This window comes from Palaemon carinicauda, chromosome 3, assembly GCF_036898095.1.
Source record: "Palaemon carinicauda isolate YSFRI2023 chromosome 3, ASM3689809v2, whole genome shotgun sequence".
NCBI classification, from domain to species: Eukaryota; Metazoa; Arthropoda; class Malacostraca; order Decapoda; family Palaemonidae; genus Palaemon; species Palaemon carinicauda.
The window spans coordinates 96,752,674-96,774,186 of NC_090727.1; positions in this window are offsets into that span (position 1 = coordinate 96,752,674).

The window sequence follows — 21,513 nt, forward strand, 5'->3', positions numbered from 1 at the left end:
TTTTGTTTTTAATAAAATCATAAAATCTTTAGCAATGACGTTTAAGTCTTGATGAAATAAAATTTTAATCACAAATTATATTGCTTAGTGCTGAGAGAGAGAGAGAGAGAGAGAGAGAGAGAGAGAGAGAGAGAGAGAGAGAGAGAGAGAGAGAGAGAGAGAGAGAGAGAGAATTGTGGAATTTAAAACATATATCAATAGAAATATCTCAGCAATCTGACGTGATGTTAATATTTTTGCAGGTGTTATTCAAAACACATTCTATAGGATAATGTCAGATGGATTCCTTTACCTTTCCGCTGGGGTGTGGATAGAGTCGAAAGATGCTTTAAGATACTGTAAGCAAATACCTGGCCATTGCCTTGGAATGTATGATACACCTGCCCAAGTTGAGGCTATCAAGAATATGCTTCCACTGTTCCCATTCTATTGTAAGTTGTCTTTGGGTCAATATTGTACAATTTTCACATATACCCTGGTTTTCCTTACGTTTATCTCTCATTTAAAATGGGATCTCCAGGCTAACAGGTCATATGCTTATCAAGCTGAAATTGTAATCTTTATGTAAGCTTATGAAGTTTGTATAAGGCTGGAAGTTTTTTGGAGGCAGTATATTTGCCCTTTAAAAATGAAGAAAAGTTGGTCTCAAATAAAACTCTGTGCAAGGTCAAGTAATGGGTATATGCCTAAAGTAAAGATTTATTATCATTATTATTATTATTATTATTATTATTATTATTATTATTATTATTATTATTATTATTATTAAGTTCCATTGCATAGTCGTATGTTTTTTTTTTTATTTCAGTTGCAGTTATTTACTGTTGATTTACTTTGAACTTCTTTAGTGATGATTACAGCATTTTTAACATAATTTACCTTTGAACACCCCAATGAATACTAACACTGCCTTTACCAGGAATTAAGTTATGATGTAAGCTATAAAACCAATTAATAAAAATCTGTGTTCTGTTTGTTTATAGTTTTCAGTTGCAGCAATAAGAATGAACGGTGATATCATTTGTTTCAGATGCAAGAGCTTGGACCAATCAAGAAGATTCTAGGCAGAAGCTGTACATCGAAAAGACTGGTACTTTTGGTAAGCTATTTCCAAATGCGTATGTGGTTTGTCAGGCCAACCCTTTCGGACTGAAATGAAGACATCTTGGAGCTTTTTAATACTATAGCTTATGTGATTTGTCAGGCCAACCCCTTTTAACAGAAATGAAGACATCTTGGAGCTCTTTGATGCTATAGCTTATGTGGTTTGTCAGGCCAACCCCTTCGGACAGAAATGAAAACATCTTGGAGCTCTTTAATACAATAGCTTATGTGATTTGTCAGGCCGACACTTTCGGACAAAAATGAAGACATCTTGGAGCTCTTTAATACAATAGCTTATGTGATTTGTCAGTCCGACCCGTTCGGACTGAAATGAAGACATCTTGGAGCTCTTAACAGCAAAATGTTCCTGTACTTCGACTAAACATGATGCTGCTTTATCCTAGGTCCCACTTCCTCTCTTCTACCTTCCTGCTCAACCTCTTTAAATTTTGCTCACAGCGTAAATGCAACTTTACGTCCAAGTTGTACTTCAAGGCTGAATGGCCTCCCAGGTCCAAGTACTGGGTACATAGCCTAGTTTCTATTAATCATAATGATTTTGACTTATATTTCACCAGTCTTTACGCCTCAAAGCTAGTACAGTGGTAACGCATTTCACGCATTTGCCTAGCATTCGCACGACAACAGATCGATCCAATCCCGGACATTGAGTTTAAGCTTTTCACGGGGGAGGTCACTGCTGTGTATGGGCATCACAACGGGAAGGGGGGTGGGGGTGGGAGGAAGGAGGCTTGGTCGGACTTGCTAGGCTGACGTTCTGGTGTGTATCTCTTCAGATGATACTTGAACTGAAACTAAGAGACCTTTACCGTCACATCTAAGACCTTTGGGAACTGAAACTAATAGGCCTTTGGGAACTGAAACTAAGAGACCTTTGGGAACTGAAACTAAGAGACCTTTACCCTCACATCTAAGACCTTTGGTGACGGATGCAAGGGGAAGAACTCCCCTTGCATTTGTCAGTAGGATAACATTCCTGCTTGTAGTGTTGCCTTTACTCTTTGAGAACTTATGCATCTTAAATAACTGGATTTCTCTTTTTTTCACTAGTGTTTCTTATATCATGTATTCCTGCTTATAGTATTACCATTACACCGTATTACTAAACAATTGCGATGACTTGGATCTTATGATTAATGACTTATGCATCTTGAATCACTGGAGTTCTCTTTTTGTCACTAGTTACATCATTTCCCCTCACTGTTTCTTTTTCTTGTATTATGGATTTTTCCTTTTTATCTGTGTAAACGTCAGATGCAATTGTGTTGAGTTAGTACATTCAATTAAATGAAATATATCTGTAACAACTAATTCTGCTAGACACTTATAGTTTGTTATTCTTCAGGTAAAAAGTAACTCATAAAATTGTTAATATTTCTGTGTGATGATGTATTCAACTCCAATGCCTGGATTTTCTAAATAAAATGTATTAGTGGATCATATACGCAAGTTTATACCTCTCTGGCTATAATAAAATCTCCTTAAAGCATAAAAAATTATTAACTTCTTTTCAGACATAATTATCCTCCGTTTGTGTTTCCCCACTAGTACAAAAAGGGTAAGTAGCCTATTGTTGTTGATAGATTCAACTGGGTTCACAAGACTACAAGACATGTTTATCAGCATTACCTATCGATTCTCGTCTCTGAAGGACTGCAGAATTACTAGAGCCGTAGTCTAGGCAATTTATAAAATCAACAATGTCAACAAGACAACAACGATTATCGGCAGTAAACAGTATCACGGTTCGTGATCACGACTTCTTGTCACCTGTCAGTCTCGCCATAGCTCTTGATGTGTTAGGACGTGCTGCTTCTTCGCTCCAAGAAGTATTCTCTTGGGTTATAGATTTTCGCATTCTTCTGTAAGTTCGATTTTTACTTGGTACGTTCTGGAAAAAATATTGTGGCAGTATAAGTTTTCCGATCTTATTTTTTATGTATATACACACACACACACATATATATATATACATATATATATATATATATATATATATATATATATATATATATATATATATATATATATATATATATAATATATATATATATATATATATATATATATATAAATATATATATATATATATATATATATATATATATATATATATAAATATATATATATATATATATATATATATATACACACACACACACACACACACATATATATATATATATATATATATATATATATATATATATATATATATATACAAATATATGTATGTTTACATATTCCTTTATATATATATAGATATAATGTAAATATATATATATATATATATATATATATATATAAGTATATATATGTGTGTATTCGTGTGTAACCAGGTAAAGAGACATACAATGCCTGTATGTCCATGATATGAGACCAGGACTATGATACATAAAACACTGATCTAAAGAGTTTATTAATTGAAGTCTTTTTGGATTATTCGATTATATTTATGAATTTGGGACGTTGAGCAAGGTGCTTGGCTCTGCAAGGCCATTTAACTTAGAGCAATCCTGGAACTAATCTATAGAGTGAAGGTTAAAAAAGCTGGACATAAAGACAGAAGAAAGAAAGCGGGAATGGAGGTAAAGTAGATGGACATAGAGCAAGCTTAAATGGGTGCTAAAGGTATGCTACGATGACCCTTAGGTAATGCCAACTGGGGCTCATATCGCGACACTCCTACAGGGGAAAGTCTTTGGAATACGTAGTGTGGTTCGATGAATTTCGGTTATAAGTATGCGTGTGAGAAAAGGACAGAGGTCATGATAAATGAACAAAATACATTAAGCAGTAAAATTTGGACACACATATACATTACTTTCCATTCCAAGATGGTTTTGCTGTTTTTTAGGTGGTTCTTGACCATAATGGACAAACGAGATTATTTTTATTATTTTTTGTTTATTACCTGAAGTTTTCGTTTCTAAAAAAAAAATGAATAAAAATGCGTACATTTCCTTCAAGTTTGAATCTTTAGAAGGTAGGCCATTGAAAAAATACCACACATCACAAAATAGATTGTAAGAACCCTGGGAAAACATGCTATGTCAAACACAACAGCGAATGATCACTATTGGAACGTTTCAGATCAATTCTACACTAACTGCAGTGGTCAGGCACTTCGGATGTCACGTGACAATAATTCGCAAGGCATTGTCTAATTGGTAATGATCAAGACTGAGGACTCAGGACACCTGAGTGTAACATCACCAGTGCAAGATGGCCCCAGAGGAGTTGCTCATCTGCAAAACAGACAACAAGGAGGAACACAAATAGCTGCAACCATAAAAGTGCCTCAGCGTCACTTCTCAGTAGACACTGCCTGTCATCTAAGGGAAGTAGGGATCAGATGTTGCTGTCTTTACATCGGAGCAATTCTAATGCAATGGCACAGCCAAAATTGTCTAGAGTGGGCTTGATAATGCCGGCGTTTGCGATGTCGTCAGTGGCATCAAGTGTCGTTTTCTACTGAGTTCAGATTCAAGGTCCCACGCCAATGGCCGATTGCGGGTATGGACATAATGTAATGAACGTTACGCCTACTGCTGCATTGTGTAGACTGACCACTGGAGAGGAGTAAGTCTCATGGTCTAGAGTGGCTTCAGCTACCACTGCAGAACACTTTTACATGTGATTCATCAGCGTATGGCTGGCGTATCCTACAGTGACCAAGTTCTGCAACTAAACATTATACCGTTTTTCCAGAACTAGCCTTGGCTCCAGAATTTTCAGCAGGACAATGCTTGTCCTCACATGGCGTGGGTCTTTATGGACATTTTTCAGATAAAGCAATATTTCTGTACTGCTCTGACCCTCTCTCTCCCTGGATAAAGTACCATTCTTGTATATGTGGGATAAAGATTGGAAGATGGATACAGGCAGCTGATCCACCTCAAAACATTAGAGATTTGGAAGTCGGATTGGTCAAGGAATGGAATGAAGTATTCCAAGCCTTTTTCTAGAGCCTTGTTGACCCAATGAAGTGGCGCTACACTGCGTAGATTGCAGCCAATTGTGGTTATACAATACTGATTAACGCACTGTTATGTGACGCTTTTGGTATTTGCAGGCAGAGTGATGACACGTGGCCTTACAGTAAACTTGAGTTTTGTTTTCATCAGTGATCATTTCTCATTTTTTTAACAATCACTTGTTTACTCTTTTTTTATAGCATTAAGATTATGTGTTCCATAGATTAAAAATGATTGACATTTTAAAATCAACTTTCTTTTCATTAGCAGTTTAGTATATTTCCTTTTTAATCAACAGGTTAGATGATATGAGGCTAGTCGACCTATTCCAGATAGTTGCTGTATCTGCAATTGTCTATGCTGACCCGTCCTTGGCCTCAGTTCTAACTGATGCTGGAAATGACCTGACTAATTACACAATTAGGTTTGTGGAAGGCGAGGAATTACGAGGCAACGTCATTATTTCTGATGGTCTGGTGATTCCTGAAAGCGACTCCTTCTACAGCATCAAAGTTGATAGTTTTTGTAAGAGAATTCTGACAAATTTAGTTATTTTTTTTCTCAAAGTTAACAGCTTTTGTAAGAGGACTCTGACAAATTCAGTATGATTTCCCCCCCCTCAAAGTTGACAGTTTTTGTATGAGAACATTATCATGATATTTTTTTCTTTTTATTCATTAGTAGGATATACTCTGATGTGTTTTGGCTTTGAATAAAATTTTGTAGTCACTTGTAGTATTTTATTCAGCCAGTGACACAAGGTGACATATAAAGGAAAACCTGGACTACTTGATAGCCCAGTAATCTTTTATATCTTTACTACTAGGCAAGTGTCGTATGGCCTGTTGGACTCGTGCATCATGTCTATCAGCTTCTTTAGAACCCTTCGAAGGGAAATTTCTCTGTCGGCTTAGTATAAAATCCCCGATGTTAGCTGACTTGAAGATCCTTGGAAATGCGACTTACTTCTTCTTCACAAGTACGAAGGTTACTCGTGTTGTTTCGAGATGGTAACTTTTTGTTTTTAATAAAATCATAAAATCTTTAGCAATGACGTTTAAGTCTTGATGAAATAAAATTTTAATCACAAATTATATTGCTTAGTGCTGAGAGAGAGAGAGAGAGAGAGAGAGAGAGAGAGAGAGAGAGAGAGAGAGAGAGAGAGAGAGAGAGAGAGAGAGAGAGAGAATTGTGGAATTTAAAACATATATCAATAGAAATATCTCAGCAATCTGACGTGATGTTAATATTTTTGCAGGTGCTATTGAAAACACATTCTATAGGATAATGTCAGATGGATTCCTTTACCTTTCCGCTGGGGTGTGGATAGAGTCGAAAGATGCTTTAAGATACTGTAAGCAAATACCTGGCCATCGTCTTGGAATGTATGATACACCTGCCCAAGTTGAGGCTATCAAGAATATGCTTCCACTGTTCCCATTATATTGTAAGTTGTCTTTGGGTCAATATTGTACAATTTTCACATATACCCTGGTTTTCCTTATGTATATCTCTCATTTGAAATGGGATCTCCAGGCTAACAGGTCATATGCTTATCAAGCTGAAATTGTAATCTTTATGTAAGCTTATGAAGTTTGTATAAAGCGGGAAGTTTTTTGGAGGCAGTATATTTGCCCTTTAAAAATGAAGAAAAGTTGGTCTCAAATAAAACTCTGTGCAAGGTCAAGTAATGGGTATATGCCTAAAGTAAAGATTTATTATTATTATTATTATTATTATTATTATTATTATTATTATTATTATTATCATTATTATTATTATTATTATTATTATTAAGTTCCATTGCATAGTCGAATGTTTTTTTTTTATTTCAGTTGCAGTTATTTACTGTTGATTTACTTTGAACTTCTTTAGTGATGATTACAGCATTTTTAACATAATTTACCATTGAACACCCCAATGAATACTAACACTGCCTTATCCAGGAATTAAGTTATGATGTAAGCTATAAAACCAATTAATAAAAATCTGTGTTCTGTTTGTTTATAGTTTTCAGTTGCAGCAATAAGAATGAACGGTGATATCATTTGTTTCAGATGCAAGAGCTTGGACCAATCAAGAAGATTCTGGGCAGAAGCTGTACATTGAAAAGACTGGTACTTTTGGTAAGCTATATCCAAATGCGTATGTGGTTTGTCAGGCCAACCCTTTCGGACTGAAATGAAGACATCTTGGGGCTCTTTAATACTATAGCTTATGTGATTTGTCAGGCCAACCCCTTTTAACAGAAATGAATACATCTTGGGGCTCTTTAATACAATGGCTTATGTGATTTGTCATTCCGACCCCTTCGAACAGAAATGAAGACATCTTGTAGTTCTTTAATACAATAGCTTATGTGATTTGTCAGGCCGACCCTTTCGGACAAAAATGAAGACATCTTGGAGCTCTTGAATACAATAGCTTATGTGATTTGTCAGGCCAACCCCTTCGAACAGAAATGAAGACATCTTGGAGCTCTTTAACAGCAAAATGTTCCTGTACTTCGACTAAACATGATGCTGCTTTATCCTAGGTCCCACTTCCTCTCTTCTATCTTCCTGCCCAACCTCTTTAAATTTTGCTCACAGCGTAAATGCAACATTTCGCCCAAGTTGTACTTCAAGGCTGAATGGCCTCCCAGGTCCAAGTACTGGGTACATAGCCCAGTTTCTATTAATCATAAAGATTTTGTCTTATATTTCACCATGCTTTACGCCTCCAAGTCAGTACAGTGGTAATGCATTTCACACATTTGCCTAGCATTCGCACGACAACAGATCGATCCAATCCCGGACATTGAGTTTAAGCTTTTTATGGGGGAGGTCACTGCTGTGTATGGGCACCACAACGGGAAGGGGGGTGGGGGTGGGAGGAAGGAGGCTTGGTTGGACTTGCTAGGCTGACGTTCTGGTGTGTATCTCTTTAGATGATACTTGAACTGAAACTAAGAGACCTTTACCGTCACATCTAAGACCTTTGGGAACTGAAACTAAGAGACCTTTGGGAACTGAAACCAATAGACCTTTGGGAACTGAAACTAAGAGACCTTTGGGAACTGAAACTAAGAGACCTTTGGGAACTGAAACTAAGAGACCTTTACCCTCACATCTAAGACCTTTGGTGACGGATGCAAGGGGAAGAACTCCCCTTGCATTTGTCAGTAGGATAACATTCCTGCTTGTAGTGTTGCCTTTACTCTTTGAGAACTTGTGCATCTTAAATAACTGGATTTCTCTTTTTGTCACTAGTGTTTCTTATATCATGTATTCCTGCTTATAGTATTACCATTACACCGTATTACTAAACAATTGCGATGACTTGGATCTTATGATTAATGACTTATGCATCTTGAATCACTGGAGTTCTCTTTTTGTCACTAGTTACATCATTTCCCCTCACTGTTTCTTTTTCTTATATTATGGATTTTTCCTTTTTATCTGTGTAAACGTCAGATGCTATTGGGTTGAGTTAGTACATCCAATCAAATGAAACATATCTGTAACAACTAATTTTGCTAGACACTTATAGTTTGTTATTCTTCAGGTAAAAGGAAACTCATAAAATTTTTAATATTTCTGTGTGATGATGTATTCAACTCCTATGCCTGGATTTTCTAAATAAAATGTATTAGTGGATAATATACGCGAGTTTATACCTCTCTGGCTATAATAAAATCTCCTTAAAGCATAAAAAATTATCAACTCCTTTTCAGACTTATAATTATCCTCCGTTTGTGATTCCCCACTAGTACAAAAAGGGTAAGTAGTCTATTGTTGTTGATAGATTCAACTGGGTTCACACGACTACAAGACATGTTTATCTGCATTACCTATCGATTCTTGTCTCTGAAGGACTGCAGAATTACTAGAGCCGTAGTCTAGGCAATTTATAAAATCAACAATGTCAACAAGACAACAACGATTATCGGCAGTAAACAGTATCACGGTTCGTGATCACGACTTCTTGTCACCTGTCAGTCTCGCCATAGCTCTTGATGTGTTAGGACGTGCTGCCTCTTCGCTCCCAGAAGTATTTTTATGGGTTATAAATTTTTTCATTCTTCTGTAAGTTCGATTTTTACTTGGTACGTTCTGGAAAAAATATTGTGGCAGTATAAGTTTTCCGATCTTATTTTTTATGTATACACACACACACACACACACACACACACATATATATATATATATATATAATTATGTATATATATATATATATATATATATACATATATACATATATATATACACACACACACATATATATATATATATATATATATTTATATATGTATGTTTACATTTTCCTATATATATAGATGTATTGTAAATATATATATATATATATATATATATAAGTATATATATATATGTGTGTATTCGTATGTAACCAGGTAAATAGACATACAATGCCTGTATGTCCATGATATGAGACCAGGACTATGATACATAAAACCATGATCTAAAGAGTTTATGATTAGAAGTCTTTTTGGATTATTCGATTGTATTTATGAATTTTGGATTTGGAGTAAGGTGCTTGGCTCTGCAAGGCCATTTAACTTAGGGCAATCCTGGAACTAATCTATAGAGTGAAGGTTAAAAAAGCTGGGCATAAAGAAAGAAGAAAGAAAGCAGGAATGGAGGTAAAGTATATGGACAAAGAGCAAGCGTAAATGGGGACTAAAGGTATGCTACGATGTTCCCTTAGGTAATGCCAACTAGGGCTCATATCGCGACACTCCTACAGGGGAAAGTCTTTGGAATACGTAGTGTGGTTTGATGAATTTCGGTTATAAGTATGTGTGTGAGAAAAGGACAGAGGTCATGATAAATGAACAAAATACATTAAGCAGTAAAATTTGGACAGACATATACATTGCTTTCCATTCCAAGATGGTTTTGCTGTTTTTTAGGTGGTTCTTGACCATAATGGACAAACGAGATCATTTTTATTTTTTTTTGTTTATTGCATGAAGTTTTCGTTTCTAAAAAAAAAAAAAATGAATAAAAATGCGTACATTTCCTTCAAGTTTGAATCTTTAGAAGGTAGGCCATTGAAAAAATACCACACATCACAAAATAGATTGTAGGAACCCTGCGAAAACATGCTATGTCAAACACAACAGCGAGTGATCACTATTGGAACATTTCAGATCAATTCTACACTAACTGCAGTGGTCAGGCACTTCGGATGTCACGTGACAATAATTCGCAAGGCATTGTCTAATTGGTAATGATCAAGACTGAGGACTCAGGACACCTGAGTGTAACATCACCAGTGCAAGATGGCCCCAGAGGAGTTACTCATCTGCAAAACAGACAAGGAGGAACACAAATAGCAGCAACCATAAAAGTGCCTCAGCGCCACTTCTCAGTAGACACTGCCTGTCATCTGAGGGAAGTAGGGATCAGATGTTGTTGTCTTTACATCGGAGCAATTCTAATGCAATGGCACAGCCAAAATTGTCTAGAGTGGGGTTGATAATGCCGGCGTTTGCGATGTCGTCAGTGGCATCAAGTGTCGTTTTCTGCTGAGTTCAGATTCAAGGTCCCACGCCAATGGACGATTGCGGGTATGGAGATAATGTAATGAACGTTACGCCTACTGCTGTATTGTGTAGACTAACCACTGGAGAGGAGTAAGTCTCATGGTCTAGAGTGGCTTCAGCTACCACTGCAGAACACTTTTACATGTGATTCATCAGCGTATGGCTGGCGTAGCCTACAGAGACCAAGTTCTGCAACTAAACATTGTACCGTTTTTCCACACCTAGCCTTGGCTCCAGAATTTTCAGCAGGACAATGCTCGTCCTCACATGGCGTGGGTCTTTATGGACATTTTTCAGATAAAGCAATATTTCTGTACTGCTCTGACCCTCTCTCTCCCTGGATAAAGTACCATTCTCGTATATGTGGGATAAAGATTGGAAGATGGATACAGGCAGCTGATCCACCTCAAAACATTAGAGATTTGGAAGTCGGATTAGTAAAGGAATGAAATGAAGTTTTCAAGCCTTTTTTCTAGAGCCTTGTTGACTCAATGAAGTGGCGCTACACTGCGTAGATTGCAGCCAATTGTGGTTATACAATACTGATTAACGCACTGTTATGTGACGCTTTTGGTATTTGCAGGCAGAGTGATGACACGTGGCCTTACAGTAAACTTGAGTTTCGTTTTCATCAGTGATCATTTCTCATTTTTTTAACAATCACTTGTTTACTCTTTTTTTATAGCATTAAGATTATGTGTTCCATAGATTAAAAATGATTGACATTTTAAAATCAACTTTCTTTTCATTAGCAGTTTAGTATATTTCCTTTTTAATCAACAGGTTAGATGATATGAGGCTAGTCGACCTATTCCAGATAGTTGCTGTATCTGCAATTGTCTATGCTGACCCGTCCTTGGCCTCAGTTCTAACTAGTACTGGAAATGACCTGTCTAATTACACAATTAGGTTTGTGGAAGGCGAGGAATTACGAGGCGGCGTCATTATTTCTGATGGTCTGGTGATTCCTGAAAGCGACTCCTTCTACAGCATCAAAGTTGATAGTTTTTGTAAGAGAATTCTGAAAAATTTAGTTATTTTTTTCTCAAATTTAACAGCTTTTGTAAGAGAATTCTGACAAATTCAGTATGATTTTCCCCCCTCAAAGTTGACAGTTTTTGTATGAAAACATTATCATGATATTTTTTTCTTTTTATTCATTAGTAGGATATACTCTGATGTGTTTTGGCTTTGAATAAAATTTTGTAGTCACTTGTAGTATTTTATTCAGCCAGTGACACAAGGTGACATATAAAGGAAAACCTGGACTAGTTGATAGCCAAGTAATCTTTTATATCTTTACTACTAGGTAAGTGTCGTATGGCCTATTGGACTCTTGCATCATGCCTATCAGCTTCTTCAGAACCCTTCGAAGGGAAATTGGGTTATAGATTTTTGCATTCTTCTGTAAGTTCGATTTTTATTTGGTACGTTCTGGAAAAAATATTGTGGCAGTATAGGTTTTCCTATCTTGTTTTTTATGTATATATACACACAAATTATATATATATATATATATATATATATATATATACTGTATATATATATATAAATATATATATATATATATATATATTGTATATATACATATATATATATATATATGCACACACACACACATATATATATATATATATATGCACACACACACACACACATATATATATATATACAGTATATATATATATGTATACATATTTCTATATATACATATATATATATATATATATACATATAGATATATATATATATGTCTATATATATATATATATATACAAATATATGTATGTTTACATATTTCTATATATATATATATATATATACTGTATATATATATATATATATGTATATATATATATAGATGTAGTGTAAATATGTATGCATATATATATATATATATAGATGTAGTGTAAATATGTATGCATATATATATATATATATATCTATATATATGTATATATTTATATAATATATATATGTAATATATATATATATATATATATATTTATGTGTGTGTGTGTGTGCGTGTGTGTGACCAGGTAAGGAGACATACAATACCTGTAAGTCCATGGTATGAAACCAGGACTATGATACATAAAACCATGATCTAAAGAGTTTATTAATGGAAGTCTTTTTGAATTATTGGATTATTTTTATGAATTTAGGATGTAGAGTACGGTGCTTGACTCTGCAAGGCCATTTAACTTAGGGCAATCCTGGAAATAATCTATAGAGTGAAGGTTAAAAAAGCTGGACATAAAGAAAGAAGAAAGGAAGCGGGAATGGAGGTAAAGTAGATGGACAAAGAGCAAGCATAAATGGGGACTAAAGGTATGCTACGATGTTCCCTTAGGTAATGCCAACTGGGGTTCATATCGCGACACTCCTACAGGGGAAAGTGTTTGGAATATGTAATGTGGTTCGATGAATTTCGGTTATAAGTATGCGTGTGAGAATAGGACAGAGGTCATGATAAATGAACAAAATACATTGGGCAGTAAAATTTAGACAGACATATACATTACTTTCCATTCCAAGATGGTTTTGCTGTTTGTCAGGTGGTTCTTGACCATAATGGACAATCGCAATAATGTTCATGGTTTTTTGTTTATTGTATGAAGTTTTCCTGTCTAGAAAAAATAAAAAATAAAAATGCGTACATTTCCTTCAAGTTTAAATCTTTAGAAGGCGGGCTATTGAACAAATACCACACATCACAAAATAGAATGTAGGAACCTTGCCATGTCAAACACAACAGCGAGTGATCACTATTGGAACGTTTCAGATCAAATCTACACTAACTGCAGTAGTCAGGCACTTCGGATGTCACGTGACAATAATTCGCAAGGCATTGTCTAACTGGTAATGATCAAGACTGAGGAATCAGGACACCTGAGAGTAACAACAACAGTGCAAGATGGCCCCAGAGGAGTTGCTCATCTGCAAAACAGACAAGGAGGAACACAAATAGCTGCAACCATAAAAGTGCCTCAGCGTCACTTCTCAGTAGACACTGCTTGTCATCTGAGGGAAGTAGGGATCAGATGTTGTTGTCTTTACATCGGAGGAATTCTAATGCAATGGCACAGCCAAAATTGTCTAGAGTGGGCTTGATAATGCCGGCGTTTGCGATGTCGTCAGTGGCATCAAGTTTCGTTTTCTGCTGAGTTCAGATTCAAGGTCCCACGCCAATGGCCGATTGCGGGTATGGACATAATGTAATGAACGTTACGCCTACTGCTGTATTGTGTAGACTGACCACTGGAGAGGATTGAGTCTCATGGTCTAGAGTGACTTCAGCTACCACTGCAGAACACTTTTACATGTGATTCATCAGCGTATGGCTGCCGTAGCCTACAGAGACCAAGTTCTGCAACTAAACATTGTACCGTTTTTCCAGACCTTGCCTTGGCTCCAGAATTTTCAGCAGGACAATGCTCGTCCTCACATGGCGTGGGTCTTTATGGACATTTTTCAGATAAAGCAATATTTCTGTACTGCTCTGACCCTCTCTCTCCCTGGATAAAGTACCATTCTCGTATATGTGGGATAAAGATTGGAAGATGGATACAGGCAGCTGATCCACCTCAAAACATTAGAGATTTGGAAGTCGGATTAGTCAAGGAATGGAATGAAGACTCCCAAGCCTTTTTCTAGAGACTTGCTGACTCAATGAAGTGGCGCTACACTGCGTAGATTGCAGCCAATTGTGGTTACACAATACTGATTAACACACTGTTATGTGACGCTTTTGGTGTTTTCGGGTGGAGTGATGACACGTGACCTTACAGTAAACTTTAGTGTTGTTTTCATCAGTGATCATTTCTCATTTCTTTGACAATCACTTGTTTATTCTTTTTTATAGCATTAAGATTATGTGTTCCATTGATTAAAAATGATTGACATTTTAAAATCAACTTTCTTTTCATTAGCAGTTTAGTATATTTCCTTTTTAATCAACAGGTTAGATGATATGAGGCTAGTCGACCTATTCCAGATAGTTGCTGTATCTGCAATTGTCTATGCTGACCCGTCCTTGGCCTCAGTTCTAACTGATGCTGGAAATGACCTGTCTAATTACACAATTAGGTTTGTGGAAGGCGAGGAATTACGAGGCAACGTCATTATTTCTGATGGTCTGGTGATTCCTGAAAGCGACTCCTTCTACAGCATCAAAGTTGATAGTTTTTGTAAGAGAATTCTGACAAATTTAGTTATTTTTTTCTCAAAGTTAACAGCTTTTGTAAGAGAATTCTGACAAATTCAGTATGATTTTCGTCCCTCAAAGTTGACAGTTTTTGTATGAGAACATTATCATGATATTTTTTTCTTTTTATTTATTAGTAGGATATACTCTGATGTGTTTTGGCTTTGAATAAAGTTTTGTAGTCACTTGCAGTATTCTATACAGCCAGTGACACAAGGTGATATATAAAGGAAAACCTGGACTACTTGATAGCCCAGTAATCTTTTATATCTTTACTACTAGGTAAGTGTCGTATGGTGTGTTGGACTCGTGCATCATGTCTATCAGCTTCTTTAGAACCCTTCGAAGGGAAATTTCTCTGTCGGCTTAGTATAAAATCCCCGATGTTAGCTGACTTGAAGATCCATGGAAATGCGACTTACTTCTTCTTCACAAGTACGAAGGTTACACGTGTTTATTTCGAGATGGTAACTTTTTGTTTTTAGTAAAATCATAAAATCTTTAGCAATGACGTTTAAGTCTTGATGAAATAAAATTTTAATCACAAATTATATTGCTTAGTGCTGAGAGAGAGAGAGAGAGAGAGAGAGAGAGAGAGAGAGAGAGAGAGAGAGAATTGTGGAATTTAAAACATATATCAATAGAAATATCTCAGCAATCTGACGTGATGTTAATATTTTTGCAGGTGTTATTCAAAACACATTCTATGGGATAATGTCAGACGGCTTCCTGTACCTTTACGTTGAGGATTGGAAAGATTCCAAATATGCTTTAACATACTGTAAGCAATTGCCTGGCCATCGCGTTGGGATGTACGACACACCTGTCCAGGTTCAGGCTATCATGAATGTACTCCTACTGGCCCAGACAACCACTTGTAAGTTGACTACGCGTCAATTTTATATAATTTTCACATATACCCTGGTTTTCCCTATGTATAGCTCTCATTTGAAATGGGATCTCCAGGCTAACAGATCATATGTTCATTAAGCTGAAATTGTAATCTTTATGTCAGCTTATGAAGTTCGTGTAAGGTTGAAAGTTATTTGGAGGCAGTCAATATGCCCTTTAAAAATGAAGAAAAGTTGGGTTCAAATAAGACTCTCTGCAAGATCAAGTAATGGATTTATGTCTAAAGTAAAGATTTATTATTATTATCATTATTATTATTATTATTATCATTATTATCATTATTATTATTATTATTATTACTATTATTATTGTTATTATTATTATTATTAATAAAACCAATTATAAAAATCTGTGTTCTGTTTGTTTATAGTTTTCAGTTGCAGCAATAAGAATGAACGGTGATATTATCATTTGTTTCAGATGCAAGAGCCTGGACTAGTCAGGAAAATTCTGGAGGGAAGCTGTACATCGAAAAGAGTGGCACTTTTGCTAACGGTTATAAAAATGCGCATGTGGTTTGTCAGGCCAACCCCTTCGGACTGAAGTGAAGACATCTTGGAGCTCTTTAATACGATAGCTTATGTGGTTTGTCAGGCCAACCCTTTCGGACTGAAATGAAGACATCTTGGAGCTCTTTAATACAATAGCTTATGTGATTTGTCAGGCCAACCCCTTTTAACAGAAATGAATACATCTTGGGGCTCTTTAATACAATGGCTTATGTGATTTGTCATTCCGACCCCTTCGAACAGAAATGAAGACATCTTGTAGCTCTTCAATACAATAGCTTATGTGATTTGTCAGGCCTACCCTTTCGGACTGAAATGAAGACATCTTGGAGCTCTTTAATACAATAGCTTATGTGATTTGTCAGGCCAACCCCTTCGAACAGAAATGAAGACATCTTAGAGCTCTTAACAGCAAAATGTTCCTGTACTTCGACTAAACATGATGCTGCTTTATCCTAGGTCCCACTTCCTCTCTTCTACCTTCCTGCTCAACCTTTTTAAATTTTGCTCACAGCGTAAATGCAACATTTCGCCCAAGTTGTACTTCAAGGCTGAATGGCCTCCCAGGTCCAAGTACTGGGTACATAGCCCAGTTTCTATTAATCATAAAGATTTTGTCTTATATTTCACCATGCTTTACGCCTCAAAGCTAGTACAGTGGTAACGCATTTCACGCATTTGCCTAGCATTCGCACAACAACAGATCGATCCCAGCCTGGGACAGTGAGTTTAAGCTTTTAACGGGGGAGGTCACCGCTGTGTATGGGCACCACAACAGGGAGGTGTGTAGCGGTGGGGGGAAGGAGGCTTGGTTGGACTTACCAGGTTGACGTTCTGGTGTGTATCTCTTCAGATGATACTTGAACTGAAACTAGAGACCTTTACCGTCACATCTAAGACCTTTGGGAACTGAAACTAAGAGACCTTTGGGAACTGAAACTAAGAGACCTTTACCCTCATATCTAAGACCTTTGGTGACGGATGCAAGGGGAGAAACTTCCCTTGCATTTGTCAGTAGGATAACATTCCTTCTTGTAGTGTTGCCTTTACTCTTTGAGAACTTATGCATCTTAAATAACTGGATTTCTCTTTTTGTCACTAGTGTTTCTTATATCATGTATTCCTGCTTATAGTATTACCATTACACCGTATTACTAAACAATTGCGATGACTTGGATTCTATGATTAATGACTTACGCATCTTGAATCACTGGAGTTCTCTTTTTGTCACTATAGTCCATTTCTTTTAGCTAGTCATACTTGCACCGACTCGCAGCGGTGCCCTTTTAGCTCGGAAGAGTTTCCTGATCGCTGATTGGTTGGATAAGATAATTCTAACCAATCAGCGACCAGGAAACTCTTCTGAGCTAAAAGGGCACCATTGCGAGTCGGTGCAAATATGACACGCTAAAAGAAATGGACTATAGTGTTACATCCTTTCCCCTCACTGTTCTTATATTATGGATTTTTCCTTTTTAATGAAACATATCTGTAACAACTACTGTTGCTAAACTCTTATAGTTTTATATTCTTCAGGTAAAAGGCAACTCATAAAATTGTTAATATTTCTGTGTGATGATGTATTCAACTCCTATGCATGGATTTTCTAAAGACAATGTATTAGTGGATCATATAAGGGAGTTTATACCTCTTTGGATGTTATAAAATCTCCTAAAAGCATAAGAAATTATTAACTCCTTTTCAGACTTATAATTATCCTCCGTTTGTGTTTCCCCACTGGTATAAAAGGGTAAGTAGCCTATCCAGCTAATGAGCAAGGATAATAGAGTCCTTTCATTATACGTCATCAAACTTCCGGTCCGCCATCTTGGAGGACAAACAAAGACGCGTTCAGTGAATAGCTGTGGTTGAACTGTTGAATAGTTAGCCATCTCATCACATTCACATTCACACAATGCCCAGTTTTTGCGCTATTATTGGCTGTTGGAATCGAGGACAAAGAAATGACAAGAGTTTCTACCGCATACTGGCAGTTATTCAGAATCAGGACAAAGATACAGAAGAATTATCCAAGCGCAGACGTGACTTGTGGTTGACCAGAATATCACGGGCTGATTTACGTGAATCCTCACTACCCTACGCACGTATTTGTTCTGATCATTTCATATCAGGTCAGTCTCGGCTAGGCCCTAAAAGTATCATTATTCCTGTGTAAACATGCTGTATCCGATCGCATGGGTGACTTCACAAGTATCATCGTCAGTTCAGTGTGTAGTGTGTGTGGGGGAGGGGGCATCTCAATTTTTAAACATCAAAAGGGGCATCTCAGATTTTCAAAACAAAAATTAAAAGCGCCCATATTGGCTATATTAACAAAGGCTACTTACCTAGGTCTCTATTTCGTCAAGGTGCTCATGCCTATATATAATTAAGTGTATATTTATATTTATTTGAATCTGTGTATCAAATTGTGCAGACATACAGGCCTATGTGATGAATAAACATTGATTATAAATAATAATAATAATAATATCTGAAAGCTGTTTTAACCCCAAGGGGTCTTCAGATTATATATGAAACATCGAAAAAATAATTAAACTTGCGCATTTAATTGCAAGGAGGCAAAACGATCATCCAAGAGCATTACAATAGAGTTTGTCCATCATATGTTTATATGTATATAAGAAATTATAGCATTTGTAACCAAACACAAACACAATGGTTAGGCATGAACTGATAAAGATTTGACATAATAATTCAAAACTTTTACATACATTTTGACAATCAAAAATTATAATACACAAGATTAGGCTAAATGATCAATATTAGCTTTATAATTATAAACACTCTCTTCATTGGCCCAGTGTTTATCTAATTTTGGACTTGAAAGCATTAAAGGGAAAAACAACTAATTCTGGAAGCAGATTATTCAATGGAAATAATCCTCAGTATTTTGACTGAATGAATTCTGCATCTGGTATGGATCTAGGCCATCAATTAGATCGAGTTTCTGCTTGTAAAAACGCTTATCATCACCCGACAATTGTTTGACAAAGTCGCTCTCATTATCCATATTCGCTGTAGCAGCTTTGTATGTCCTCCAGCATGGCCGCCGGTGATTCTCAGTGACGTCATTGAAAGGACTCTATACCAGAATTTTTGAATAGATTGATCATCTTTCTATTCTTAGCTGGTTTAGGAGAAAGAGCCCGTGCTGGCATGTAGCCAGCTCAGTATTACCTTAAAAATAAACCCTCTTCTTGACTGTTACTTCATGAATATATTGTATGTTTTTTTGAAAGTGGACCGGATAGCAGTTTTGTGATGTATTGGCTCTAGTTCTATATAATATCAATAGCTAATGGGTAAAGTTCTACTTACAGCTAATGTATTGTAGTAATGTTGTACTTATCTATTCATCGTACTGACTTTATATATGTACCTAGGCTTGTTATATCTTTTACCATTCACCCCTAGGTTATCTTTATTTTCATATTTTGTTTAGATTAGTTTACCATATATAAATAAATATATAAAACGAAGCATAGTAAATTCGAAGAAAACATGAACCCAATATAGAGGGTAAACTAATTTATTTTGACATGTAGCACTAACGTGACCTTGATGGTCATTATTAAACGCCCTCTCTTGTCTTTGATGTAAAACAGAAGAGAGTGTTGTTCGTAAATTCTGAATTATGATTTAATACTCTTTCAAAGCACCATACTCATGTTCTATAACAATTTTTTTTTATTATCAGTAAAAAAAAAAAAAAAAAAACAACTGAATGATTGTCTACAAACGAACATTGCACACATATAGAGAAAAAATAGCACTATTGTATTTCAGTTAATTGTATTATTGTATTTATATTTATTCCTCTTCATAGTTTGAGCTAAATTAATTATTAGTATATCAAAGATAGAACTTCTTAATTCATAAAAGCAATTATGCCTATCCTGAGAGAGAGAGAGAGAGAGAGAGAGAGAGAGAGAGAGAGAGAGAGAGAGAGAGAGAGAGAGAGAGAGAGAGACAGACAGAGAGAGAGAGAGAGAGAGAGACAGAGAGAGAGAGAGAGAGAGAGACTACTGACTGACTGACATTTGCACCCAGAGAGAGAGAGAGAGAGAGAGAGAGAGAGAGTTTTGCTCCTAGAATGAATTTAGTATATTATTTTATAGTTATAGTTCTGACTCATATTTAGATTAATCAGTATTAATTTTGCAAGACTTAAAAAATCCTACCAGAACAAACATCAGTAAAATAATCTTGAATTTGAACTTATCAAAATTGGAATAAAAAATCTAAAAGGTCGTTCAGTTATTCCAAGGAATATCAGCCTCAACTCTTTGGGATAATTTACTCTCGTTATGTGTGAAAATCAAAATATTTCTGCAGTGTGCTGCCATCTGTTGGTAGAAAAATCAACTCATAATTACTTGGCTTATTAAAGTTATAATTTGGCAGAGCAAATTATGATAGCCTTACTAGAATCCCACATTAATAAAAGATAACTTTACGAGTTATAATTTGTCAGAACAAATTATAATAGCCTTCAAAATAGGTAGGCTAACACTTAAACAACTTGCTAATTGTCACAACAGGCAATTTGGAAATTCTCGTATGAAATTTGTACCAGCCAAATATCAAACGACTGAGCCGGATGTAAATCCGGTTAGTTTAACCGGAACTCTAACCGGATTAGTATACTTTCTAACTGTCAGACATGATCACTTCTTACTGTCTCTCTCTACTGTGAACGTGGATGAAAATAAATGTGTTATTTTGATACTACTTGATCTTAGTGCAGCTTTTGATACAGTTGTGCATGATCTGCTACTAAATGATCTACGGTCCATCGATGTTGAAGATCAAGCTTTCGAATACCTGGAAGACTATTTGGTTGGCAGGAATTACTGTGTGTACGTTGGAAACTCTTATCCATCTTATGAACCTTCAAACAGAGGGGTACCTCAGGTGAGTGTACTGGGCCTAATCTTATTTTACATCTACATTATTGGTCTATCGAAGATAATGCAAAGGCGAAGTGTGAAGTTCAAACTATTTGCGGATGATACACAATTTTACTGCTCCATGAATGATATAGATGACACTACTGAAACTCTAAACCGAATCCTTGATAGTGTTAGGGAATGGATGACAATCAAACAATTAAAATTGAATAAAAAATAGAACTGAACTTATAGTGGTGGGAAAGAAAAAAAAGCGTAAGAGGCTTGGGTGATATTCAAATGAACATAAATAACGACTCAG